Source organism: Ammospiza nelsoni, chromosome 3 (genome assembly GCF_027579445.1).
Source record: "Ammospiza nelsoni isolate bAmmNel1 chromosome 3, bAmmNel1.pri, whole genome shotgun sequence".
NCBI classification, from domain to species: Eukaryota; Metazoa; Chordata; class Aves; order Passeriformes; family Passerellidae; genus Ammospiza; species Ammospiza nelsoni.
Genome location: NC_080635.1, coordinates 48,268,833 through 48,282,562, shown reverse-complemented (window position 1 = coordinate 48,282,562; position 13,730 = coordinate 48,268,833).

Below are 13,730 nucleotides of genomic sequence, written 5' to 3'. Positions count from 1 at the left end.
AGCTATCACTATGTGTCTTAGTCAGGAAATGCTCAGCAAATATTTGCCAAGTAAAGTGTGTTTAGAATATTGCTTAAAATTACACATATATTTAACACTTTCCCCTCCTTTTCTGCTCCAAACTGCCAAGTTTTAAAGGATACAATTTAATTAGCAATGGCATTTTAAATACAGTTACTTGCACTGGCTGTGCACTATGCAAATAATTTATTTCATGAAAATTGTATTGGGATTGAAAGCATTTTTTCTTTCCCAAGAAGTATTATAATTCCTAATTGGCTGAAGCTTTGCTGATTTAGAAATGTCTTCAAAGAAACCAAGGCGCAAGTCAAGGGTATACGGGGATTAAAGTTACTGTCACTCTTATGCAAATGTCTGTCACCCCACACAAGGCTCACAAATTAAAATTGAAGTGCTGGTTTGCTGCTGCAGTCATGCTTTTGGAATAGTCAGTAATGAATTCAGCTACATACCACAACTGTTTCCTTAAACCAGAGCATTATTCTTGTGTAAAATGCCACATTTATATTGTTAGAGAAAATTTATACCTATTTCATCTAGCATTCAGATCTTTAAAATTGCTAGATATGAACCAAGTGCCTTTGCCTGCCCTGAAGATGAGTTTTCGATGTGCAGCACCATGCCTGTCATTACAGATTAGTGCACCATTTAGAGGGAAGGGGAATAGATAGAATAGATAAAATATTTTGCATATGCATAATCAACACAATTGCAAATAAAGGCAAAAGTCTTGGGAGGCAAAACACAGCTGTAATGCTAATGCTGAGTGAATAATTTTCTTGATGAATTTAGCCTCTGTGTCTGCTCACCAAATAGCCTAAACATATTATAATTTCTGAAAATTCGGTTGTTCTTTAGAATTGCTGTACTGTTTTTTGGGTTTTTTTAAATTTATTTTTAACTCTTTGGATTATATTCAATTTGTGAGTATTAAATATTTGCTCTCCAGCCTGCAGGCTTCATTAGGTCATACTGTCTGTCGTATAAAGAAACCTACTGCTTGTAGAGGTATAATTCCTTTAGGAATACCCTCTACAGTTGGCCCATAGCAAAGAGTTAGAGTTTTATTTGTAGTGGTTTGTGGCATGTCATAGGATCAGTTGCTGTCTGTATGGAAGAGAAAATTTTAACATTTCTTTTGCTTTGAAGTAAGCAAAAGAAAAAGTGGTGGTATTCTTCCCATGGGACCTATATATATGTGCTTTGCTAACCACATTTTCATCTACTTGGTCTAGTTGGACTTGCTATTTTTCTGTGGTAGGTTGATATTTATCTGATGTCTATAATTTAATTTATAGCTAAATTGATAATGACCACGAGCATTTTGAGAAAGGCAGTTCTTAATAGATTGTATCTGAAAAGTGTTGTTCTTTCTGGTATTACATAAGCAATTTCTTAGCAAGGAATATGGGATTAATCATAATTTCAGAGCAGTTATTGTCCTTCCTAGAGTGATTAGACGATTGCTTGACATTTTGTGGTGGGAAGTATTTGCTTTAGTAGTAATAAGTATTATTTCACTTTACTATTCTAGTCGTTGGAAAGCTCTGTGCTGAATCCTATAAGGCAGGCTGCCCTATGATTTGGGAATAATTTCTGTGATTGCCTTCCAATGGATAGCAGACAAAAGCCATTGCACAAAGTATAAAGCTATGAACCCTTTGAATCATTTTCATACAGAAGTAAAACCCTATGTTTTCAAAAACAGTAAATCAAAATTATGTGTCCTTGCAACGTGAAAAAACACCAAGACAGTAGATGGAGTTTTATTAGTTCATGCAGTCTAAAACTGTTTAGATGTACAAGCACCAAACAGGCTGCTGCTTTTCCCAGTAGTGTCTGTATTCTTGCATTTGCTTTCCCATAAATCCATTAGTCAGGCACCACTCTGCAACAGCCTCTCTACTGGATTTTATAAACCATTGCAGTCACTTATTCTAAAATCAGCAGTTTATGTACACCAGATAAAACCCAAACACTGTGTTTATTGGGGGCTCTGTACCAGTGGTAGAGTTGGAATCAAGGTCCCATAAATACAATATTGTTAATGGTTCTGATTGTGTAATAGTCACCCTCTTAACACAGAAGAATGAATGATTGCCCAAAGCACAGCAGTGTGTGCAAAGAGCTCATTGTATGTCATTTTCTTTCATGATGCATTTGATGACGAAGTCCAAAATCTTTCTAACTCCATAGCTGTTATTCAGGAACAAGATTTGTTTTGATGTGAAGAAGGAGGGTCAGACTAATTTAACAACCCTACACCTTCCCCACCTGTGTCTTTGATATGTGTAGTGTGTAGATCCTGATTAACAAATCACGTTGCTTAAGACCTTATTTGAGAAAATAATCTGGATGCTGCTTTTATATGTCTTTGATGTGCACTGGGTTTTCGGGAGCTATTAGAAGTAAATCAATCAAATGCATTCCTATAGCACCTGTAATTTTTGTTGTCCATTTTATGGCTTGCTGTCACCCTACCCACAAGCATTCATCTCCAGTGAGATAGGCAGTGCTGCTTTTTGTCCAGCAGCTCTCTCAGATCTGAGGGATTTGTTTGGAGTCAAAGCGGTCCCTCATAGGACCAGCTTTAACTAACTAACTAAATAACATTGTAATTTTTTAATTAACACTACACTAAGTAAAGCATATTGGCTATTGTTACTCTTCTACACAAAGCAACAATTTACAAACTGGAGCTACCTTTCTTTTCCCCTCTGAAAGTAATTATTAGCTACAAAGCTGTAATAAATCTTAAATCACTTAAGGATACCTCAAGGGAGCTTTCATGTTTGTAAAACCTTGTCAATCAGGGTTTAATTTTGCAAAAACTCCAAATGAACCAAAGTTTTTTATTTCAATTTAATTTCAGAGCAATGAAACTGAGAAAGTTTGAGTTAAAGTTTCTTGTCAGGGTTTTCTTTTTTTTTTTTTTTCTTAATACTGTTATCAGTGATATCTCAGATATCAGATATAATAAATTGGTTTTCTTTAATTCCCAGACTGGACAACACTTAAACTGATATGCAAAAAGAAAAGATACATGTTTTATATCCTTCTTACAACTAATTAAGTGTACCCAGACCATTACTTGTTTATGTTACTCTGTATTTGAGGATTGTCTGCCAGGAGTAGAGAGATAACTTGCAGAAGGAGATGCATTGTGCTGTCAGCAGAGTGGCCAAGCTCATGCCAGGCTCAGACAGCCCTGGAGCTGCAGGCATTTCATGTGCTCACAGAGGTTACTGCAAACATGGGCACCTTCGGTCATTGCATTACAGCAGCAACTTTATTTTACATACTACAGATCTACAGATGTATTTCTTTACACACGTGAAGGTGCCTTGAAATACTTCTGCTAGAGGACTCAAAATACACTGTAAGGGTGAGTAGGAAGAAATCTCTTGAAAGGAAAATTGTCACAGAACATTGGCAAAGACTGCAGTTACAGTGATCAAGGGAAAAATGCAGCATCTTTATTCCTGAGTACTTAGTTTTATCTCTGTAGATATTTTTTTTCTTTTTTTTCTGTGAATTAGGTCAGAGTTTTCAAAGTTGATGTATTTGTTCTCTTAACAACTGAAAGAAACTTAACCTAATGGCAGTTTTTGGTAGGACAGACAAGGTTAAAAGCATTCATGGAGAGATGGAGAGAGCAGAGTTATAGCCTATCTAGAGAATACCTGTTGGAGTAGTGGGGGGTTTTTAGCAAGGAGATTGTAGTTACAAGCCATAAGTTGCTGTTACTGTCTTTCTTCTTGTTCAAGAGGCCTCTGGACAATCCTTTCAGGCACATGGTGTGATTCTTGGTGCTGTCCTGTGCAGGGCCAGGAGCTGGACTGTCACCCTCTTCTTTTGAGTTCTCTAAGCTTCTGATGTTTACATTCTTGTAATGAACTTTCTCACGGCCTTTTCTGTAAATACTTATTGCTTTGCATTCTTTTCTGGAGGAGGAGAAATTTGATTGACTGTTGGTTTCTCCAGTGTCATTGGAGAGGTGTCACTGTCATCCTCCAATCCACTGTCACTTTTGCAAATCTATAAATGTTGGAGTCAGAATTAAATTTTCAGTCTTTTTACCTTGGAGATTCCAGTGTCCATGTAGTTTTATTTTGTGTCCTAAAGCGACACTGGACTTTGATAAGCTTTGTGGATCTCTTCCAACTCAGGACAGTCTATAGTCAGTGAATCCACTAACCAGTTAGTACTTGTGATGAAAAAAAAAGCAAATGGGTTGTGGAGGAGGAGGTGTGCAAGTGTTAATGCACTCATTAAGGTATATGATGACTATCAGAGGTATAAAGATTAATTGGCATACCTGCAGAAGGAAGAGAACAGCCCTATAGCATGGTTCAGGTGGGCACAGCCTGGACCTGTTGATTTCTCATGTTCTAAGTCTTTCTTGTCTATTGCCTCTCTGCTCCTCTGCAGCAAGAAAAACGTTCTCTTTCAGTGAGTGGTGTACATTGTAAACAATTTTTTGTTGATTACCTAATCTGAAACTGAAGCTGTCATTGTAAATCTTACTGTATTTGTAGAGTAGCTGCAGCCCTGATTAAAAAAAAAAGATTTTTAAATTGGTGAGTGTTAAACTGCTGGAGGAGTGGTTAAATATATTTGGAAAAACAAAGCATTACTTTATAACAGTCAAGACCTAGACATAGTGACAGCAATACTCAGGAGTGGCTATGTAAAACCACTAGGCCCTCATTAAAATAGACACCATTTTACTATTATTGAAGAATCATTGAAGTATGACACAGAATGGCAGAAGAACAATGAAAAAGGAAAATTATAGAACTGCAAATAATTCTTCTCTTTAAAATGCTTTGTAATTAAATGCCTGGATAATTTCTACTACTCATTAACTGAGATGAGCTAATGAAGAGTCCACTAGACAGTTGGGCTGTAGCTCTGCAGTACAGTTGGTCTTGTGAATAAAATTGTTACCAGACAGTAACAAAGTGTTACTGAAGCTGACTGATAGTAAAATTCCAACTGACCTAGATGGGAAAAGAGAACAGCCAGAATCTTGTTCCTCATGTTTAGCTAATGGAGAGACTTCTAACATTATTGAAAAGGGAAAGATATTCTGCTTCAACTTTTCATGTAAACACCTTAAATAAATAGGATACATGTGTAAGCTGTTCTGATCTAAAATAAATTCATCAGACTAACAAGTGCATGCTCAACTAAGCTTGTCGTCTGATTAAAGAGGGTGAATGGTAACTCTGAAATAAAGGCAAGGTATGTAAATTCTAATAATTCCTTTTTTAATTTCTCTACATATATGTTGGGAGAACTAGTGAAAAAAATTCTTCTCAACTGCCAGTGGATTACTCATAAAAGTATCACAAATTACTAAAACAGACCCACATGGATTTTAATGGCACATTCCCAAATGACAGGAATCTTCCCCACTTCTAGCATGTTAAAATATACACACAAGGTCAGGCTTTGGGTGAAAAGGAGCAAGTATAGAAATTACTAGATGGAAAGGCTAAACACTGAAACTAAACCAATATTTTACTTTGGTCCTTCAGTCCCTATTCAGCTGAGCAGTGAGAAGCACAAGCTCCTTTTTGATTCTCCGCAAAACTTCAATGCTGTGATTTTGTTTTGTTTTTTCTCTTCAGGCTCTCTTGGAGATGTCACTCCTTCCTCTCTAATAAATATTTGTGAGTCATGCACATGCTAACTCCAGGCTCAGCAATCCTAATTTACAGGCTTTGTAGCTGCATGTGAAAATGTGGTGCAGCTCCCAGCTGGCAGGCTGTCCAGCTGCCTTCTGGGACAGCCCCTTGGACTGCGCTCAGGCTGGACTCCTTCCAGCAGCTTTAGTCACCCCTTGCTAATCCTGCTAACAAGGATCTGGTGCCCATTTTTGTGTGAAGGGTGTAGTGACAGCAGCAACAGCTTGTTAGTTTTAGGTTTGTTTACTGCTTTTTGGCAACTCCCTGCCCAATTCAAAGGGGCATCTGAGAGGTCATAGTTGCAGCCCTTCTGCTTCCCTTCACCAGTGCAGCACGTGCATTGTCTGTTTACCTTGCTTTAACAAGGTGAATCTTTTAATCCTCCAGTTCAAAGCCAACACGAGAGGAAGGGTGTTCAAAAGCAGTAATTACTTTGCATTTTTCTATAATGTCATAATCTTAAACATTGTATTCATCAATGAGCTTCTGTGAGAAAGTCAAGAACATATGGTCATGGAAAGGCATGTATTTAGGTGAATATCTAGTTTGACCATTGTTCACCATGAAAAACTACTTTCTGTCAAAAGAAGATATTTACTTGGCATTGCCTTATATTCATAAATCTTAGCTCCTTTTACTCTTGCCAAAATAGGTTTTATTTTGAAAAGAAAATGTGAGTTGAAAACTTGAAAACTATTGTCTGAATTTGTTGCCATTATATGGAAGATACATGAGTGTCAAAATGATAGGGAGAAATGTAAAAACCTTAAAAGAAACTTCTTTTGGAACTGAAATGATCGAATGGAATGAGCAGAATTACTATAGTATGAATCATGGCTTGGCCCAAAGTCTGAGTGTTTCTGCAGGTTTTGGTAATTGCATGTAAGGCCCCTGTAATTTTGTCAGTGTACAGTGCTTGCAGTCAGTATTGCCTTTTTCTTCAGCCTAGCCCTAGTCATGCTTATTTCTGTTATTTTCTAAATGTGCTTTTAGGGGTGAATGGTGGCAGGCTTTTTCTTCACCTGTAAAGAAACAAAAAAACAGGGAAAAGGGTCCCATAATGCTTCCTTAAAGTGGATTGTTCACAAACCCTACCTAGTTTCCAGAGAAAGCAAATATTCTCTTATGTTTTCCTAGCACAGAAGCTATCATCTCAAACCAGGAATAGTGCCAGCAAACTCTGGCACTATAGAATAAGCAGTTTACTTGCTCAAACTCCAAGGCCATATGGGAATCGGCACTCTTCTCCCCCACAAATACCTCTGTTACTTGAAAGAAGCAGTCCCTGTGTTGCACATATTGGTGATCAAGGGTTCATACTTTGCATTCCAGTTAAAAGGCTTATTTTATCTAAAGCTTAATACCTTTCCTTTACTTTACTCATAGTCTACCAGGCATTCCAAGTTGGTTAATTACAATGTGCAACTGTACAAGTATGGGATTTTTTTTCACCTGTTTTTTCAGGATTAAATTGGATGTAGTCTGATGAAATTAAATACAATTTTATCTTTGATACACTTGGTGTGCCTTTTAGAGTTCAAGATTTTGGGTAGGCCCTGCACTGCTTGAAAGCTGCTGACTGGGGGAGGTGTCAAATCCTCTGTCATAACTTAAATGCCAGCATCAGTGCAACACCCAGCATAAAATTTCGTCAAATCTACCTTGGTCTGCTTCTAAGATCATGACAGACGATGCTGAACAGGCTCAGGCACAAGATCTGGGGGTATGTGTTTGTTTGCTTGCCTTTAAAGCAGCAGGAACAAGTGGAAATGTCAGGGGATCACCTGAGACCTGTTAGGAGCTTGTGACACAGCTTGGCACATGCTGTTGCAGTTGAGTCTGCTTTGGACCACTGCCAGGCTGGAAGAGAAGTCAGGGGTGCTGTTAGGAAGCTGCATTCATCCTCCTCAGTGGAACTGTGGGGCTGGTTTTTGGGGGACTGGATATTTTTTTATCAGTTCCCTTAGTTTCTCTATTAGCTTCCTGTAATTCTCTGAAGAGAATGGAAAAGCTTTAATAGGTAATAAATTAGCCTTTTACAACAACAATAGTGAAAAAATTACATTCATTTCTCCAGCTGTGTGGTGTTGGGGGGGTTTTGTTGGGGGAGGATATTTTTTAGGTTTTTTTGTATTTATATTTTTCAATTCTTATTGCATAAGTGGGAGTATGAGAAACTCAGGTGTGATCCAAAGTTATGGGCACTGTAAACTCCAGGTTTGCAGGTTATTCTTGCTATGGGTGAAGGCACTGTAAACACTCAGACTTCACAAAAGTGCAGAGACATCCAAAGTGATTTTCTCCTGGAAAAGAGTCAGAATGAGCTGTCTTGGTGCTTATCTGCAGGGAAAATTTGCCAGTGTAATTAAACTGCTCTAGTTCCACAGGTATAACTCCTTGCTCAGTCACTCTTGTCTCAGGGAGTTCACACCAGAGTAACCACAGCAGCACGCTGCCCTGCGAGTACAGCCAGGCCATTTGCCAGCTGCTGTGTGCCAGGTGGCTCCATCTGAGATGCTCAGGACAGCACTGCTCACGGTGGAAAAAGTTGCTGAGTTGTGACAGGGCCTTAGGAAGGACACACATTCCCATCAATGCCCTGAAAATAAACATTTTAAATCACAAGTCAAATTACTTCTCTAAGTGTAGAAGCTCCAGCTGCTATTGAAAACCTCCAATCACAGCTTTCTTTTGCAGTTCAATTTGAAAAAGGGATGAATGTAACTGTTAATATTCAACTAGGCTTCTGAAGTTTGATCTTGAACTCAATTTCTCACCACCCCTCTTTGCTACCACTCTTCTTTTTCTCCACCTTGCCCCTGGCCACAGAATGATTCCTGACCGAGGAACAGGTTAGGAAAGACATGAGTTGACTAGGTGGAAATATGGGCTACCTGGCTTCAAGTCCTTGCTTTGCTGCAGAATTTCTGTTTGGCCTTGGGTGAGACAGTCTCTCTGCAGTTTGATTGCTGTCCAGCAAGGGTGAGGAGCGGCGTGTCCACAACTCTGTGAAGAGTTGCAGCTTGTGGTAACTACATCAGAGATGGTGAGTTATACAGGTTGTGCAAGAGGAGAGATTGTGTCAGTATCTCAGCTTTGTTGCATTTCACAGGAGATAAAGACTGAAATGTTGTTCATTCCCCAGCCAGGCTGCTTTTCTGGAGTAAATCCAGAGTTAGTCCCCCCTCCCCTTTCTCTACTGAGCAGTCATCCAGAGCCTTAACTGCCCAAAGCATGTTTCTGTCTGCCCTAATGCACACAAAAGTATCTTTCTTAACAGAGATAATGCCCCTTGGAGTCCTTTGTAACCTCTGGTTATTACAGCCTGGGGAAATAATTGATCTTAAAGTAGGAAGGTTCATGAAACTTCTCAGGTCATTTGTCTTGCAGTGAGATTTGGCTGGAGAAAAACTCATTCAGAGAGACTGAAAAAGAGAAAAGGAAAAAGTGGGGAGTGGGGGGTCATACTAGGTTAGTCTTCATTTCTTTCTCATCCATGTGTAGCATCCCTTCTTTGCCTTGTCTGGCCTGTAGTTACTATTTTGGTTAGTGGGGTTTTGCAGGGTATTCCTGAACTGCTGAATAATTGTGTTTATCATCTTGCATAATTTCCTCTTACTTATCTTACAGCAATCTCTGTCTGAGGAGAAAAAAAAAGCATATCTTATGTGGGAACCTTATTGCACAGCTGATAAAGGCAGCTGTTTGAATCCTACTATCCAGTCTTTCCCTCATTTCAAATGGGACGATTCAGATTGCGAGTTTAGCACAAGGATCTACAATGAGGGTAATCAAATGTCTTTATATGGCCTCAAATTTGTGTCATAAAGAACTGCAAAAACGGCATCCAAACACAACACTGGAAGTTAGATGGCATTTTATGTCTACAGTGTAATCTGGCAGTCATTTCCCTGGCCTACAAAAGGCTTGGAAGTGCTCTGCTGTGGTTTCTACACCCTAGAAAGAAAGAGATCCTCATGAACATAGACACATGCTGATGTCAAGTGTGCCTTCTGTGTTTCAGAATTACTGCTTGCTGGTGTCACTGTAGGCACACAATATTGTCCCTGACTCAAAAAGGAAGGGATAGGCTAATGCTTTGTCTATAATCACCTGTGTTCCCTCTGGCAGCCATGCTGCTTTTTCAGCGTTGGATATCTGGTGATGGGACAGACAAGCCATGGCTTCTTAACAGTACATAGGTTGTGCTGGCCCTCCAGTCTGATCCTTGAAGAGGATAATGGATGGGGGGATGGAGAATGCTTAGCAGGGGCGAACTGGTGGATCCAGCCCTATTCCTTATCCAGTCTTTGAGGAGATTTCTCTCCCTCCACAGATAAATGAGTAGTCCAGTGGGGGCAGGGACACCCACCTCTGTTTGCTCTTAAAAGCTGCCTGTGGTTAAGTGTCCCTTTTATTTTTCTTTTATTCTCCAGAAATAGTTTTTCTTATTTCCTTCAAGATGCAAAGCAGCACTCTGCGCTTTCAGGCCAGTGACAGATCTTTGTTGCTTTCTGTGAGGAGGCAGCCCAGTGGGGTACAGTCAGATCCCAATCCAACAGGCATTATTGTCCAGAGAAGGGGAATGAAGCTGGGGAAGGGTCTGGAGCACAAGTCCTGTGAGGGGAGCTGGGGGCATCTGGTCTGGAGAAGAGGAGGCTCAGGGGTGACCTTCTTACTCTCCAAACTCGCTGAAAGGAGGGTGTAGCCAGGCGGAAGTCGGTCTCTTCTCCCAGTGACAGGATGAGAGGACATGGCCTCAAGCTGTGCTAGGGAACATTTAGGTTGGACATTGAGAAGAATTTCGTCACAGGGTGATGAGACACTGGAATGGTCTGCCCAGGGAGGTGGTGGAGTCACTGTCCCCTGGAGGTGTTCAAGGAAAGACTGGACATGGCACTTAGTGTAATGGATAGCTGACAAGGCAGTGTTCGCTCATACATTGGACTTGGCGATCTCAGAGGTCTTTTTCAACCTACTGATTCCGTAGTTGATAAAACTAGAGCTGCTTTTGCAGCCGAAGCTATTTAGGGGAAAGCCCACAGTATAGTCAGAGTTTTGTAGGATTTCAGGAGAGCGCTTGCTTGGTCTCCGTGTTGGCTTAAAAAAAAAATGGAAAAAAAGGCAGAACAGGCACAGACGGTATTTCTGCGGGCGTATAAATAATTGTCTCCGGAGCGCTGCTAAGTTCCGTAGCAGGTTTTCCGGGCAGACGCGCCCGAGTGCGTTCCCGGCGCTTCCGCACCTCCGGGCCGGGCCCGATCCCGCGGCGGCTCCGCGAGCGCGCGCTGCCACCTAGCGGCCACCGGCGGGCACCGCGCCCGGCCCGCGCCGCGGCCTCGGCACCGCCTCAGGGGCACCGGGCCCGCGACGGGAACAAACGGGCTCCGAAAGGCAGCACTGCCCAGTCTGGGTGCCCACCCCCTGCCCAGGCTTCCCCCGGCACTGTACCGCTCTCCTTGGGTGGTGGGGAGTGCCCACTGGGCTGCCCATCCTGTGGTGGGACCCTCTGGGAGCTGCCGCCTTATCAGGTGAGGGGTCGGCTTTGCCATTTGCTGTTGTGTTTGCAGATGAAGTAGACGTTTGCTGAAGGAATACTCTAAGCCCACCGGGAAAAGTCCACGCCAAATAGTTTCTTCCCTGCCAAACGCCAACAGAGTGAAAGAAAAAAGAAAGAAAATTTTAGAACAACTTAGGCAGAAGAAGCAAGGAAACCGTGTTTTTCTTATGTGCAATATACAAGATCACAATGCAAACACAAAACACATAAAGAGCTGATATTTTGTCCTGATGCAATAATCATAATTCTACTTGCAATTTGTTGAGAGTGGTTTTTGGTTTTTTTTTAATTAAATACCTCCAATCAGGATGGTGATGCAGCTTAAGCAATTTGGCTATTCAAGCTGTTCTTTCAAATTATCTGGCATATAATAATTGAAATGAAGTTATGCCATTGGCTTTTTTCAAAGCCTAGATATGAAACTACACATTTATGAGCCATTCACAGTTGCTTCGTATAAAAAGATCCCTACTGTAAGGTGGCCCATTTGCAACCATTTGAGCATTTGCACTGTACTTTAGTATAAAGCACTGCAAGATTGCTGGGCTGTTTGTTGCACAGGAAAGTTGTCTCCTTGTGTGCTTCCCACTATGCCACACTACCTTTCTGAAATCTATGGAACACTGGAAGACAGAGGACATCTTGAGCTCTTATGATACTCTGCACAGTTCTGGACAAAATCTAGATGAGGCAACCATTGTGGTTTATGAGAGAGAATTGTGGATATAAAAATGCCGAGGGGTTCTCTTGGTGCTAAAATATTTTTATTTCTCCATTGCTAATGCCAGATATTAAAAAATCCCAATTTTATTTACCTTATTGCATTTTATGTATTTTAGATATTAGAGTTTATGTCCCTTCTCTGAGATCCTAAGTGTTTAAAACAACCTGATTTTCTTCATGAAAACTGAACTTCTCATAAATAGTGTGATTCCATGAGCTGAAGCTTAAAGAATAAAGTTCTGCTTATATATGTACAAGAAAGTACAAAGTTATGAAAGTTATATTAGTTAAATAATAGTATTATTGTTCATGGGGTGTATGTGCCATTTTTAGTTATCAAAGCATCTATGGATATTATATATATAGATAAACAGGAATGAAACTTACAAAAAATGCTGCTAAAACTTGTTATTTTAAAGCCAGATGCTGGGGGAGGCGTGGGGGCACACCCATTCCTTTTCCCAAGAGCCAGGTTGGAACTATATTGACATCTAGCCATGGATTCTTTTTCCCCCATCAACTATCAAACCCTGAGTTAGCTTTGAAATAGTACTGTCAAGGAGTGTGATAAATATCTTGCTGATTATTTATATGCTTTGTATAATTCTGCCTTATTTTTGACAAGTAATCAGTCTTTGCTGCAACCTAGCTTAGACTATAAATGTTTTTTTCGCGCTGCCCAATGTTAAGTTGAACACAAGGACTGTCTGGCAGCCCTTGTGATGGAGAGAAAGTGATGCTGCATGAGAAAATGGTGTTTAACATTCTGTCTTTGCAAGTCTGAGCAAGAGAGAGGAACAACATTGTTTACTGCTGTTTACTGGGGACTTTACAGAAGAACAAATGAATTCTTTTTTGTTTACAGTCAAGATTTGTTGACTGAAATATACTTTACCATCGAGGATTGAGGGTTGTAAACCCAGTAATTGGCAGCAGCCTCCTAATAATGGGTAAGAAAGTTGGGTAGGAAGCCAGCAACATGAACAACATAATTTACAGAGCCTCTTTTTTCTGTGTTTTTTTTTTTTTTAATTAACTGGTAGCTTTTTTTAAAAATCGGTATCAACCTTTACTACATTTTTTCCAAAAAAAACAAAATGGCCCTCTGGGGATAGGCCCGACTGAGCAGAGTGTCAGTGGTTTTCTGTTCTGTCTTCTAGCGTGGGCAAATTATAGAGTAATGTGCTGTATAAGAAATCCATGTAAGCACAACCCCACTTTTCCCAGTGATTGCTGGCATCGCTCCTGCAGAAGCAACAGAGCTGTAAAATTATTTTCTCTTCCCCCTCTGAAATGGCAGCGCTCTGTGTACATTGTCTGCAACACTGTATATTGTCAACAACCTAAGTACACAAAACTTAGGTCAGATGTAAATAAGGCAGTTAGTAGATATCAAGTATCTTCAAAAGAAGTTTTTTTTTGTTCTGATTTGGTTTGTTTTGGTCATTAGGTAAGCTTAAAATTGCTGTTGTCAGTCTGTCCAAGATGGTGAACTCTTCTAAGGGAGAAATACTGAGCCACTTCCTTGGAAAACAGCTAAAAACGCATTTTTTAAAAACAGTAAGTATTTCATGTGTACTCCTTTGTTCAAGACAAACCCTTTTTTTGCCTGTATTGATGTCCAAGTGTCATGGTCTGTGCATGGGACATAAGTGCACAGATACAATTCTTGCTTTAGTCTGGCTGCAGATGGAGAGCAATGTCATCTGCTGCCTTTAACTCACAGCCCCAAA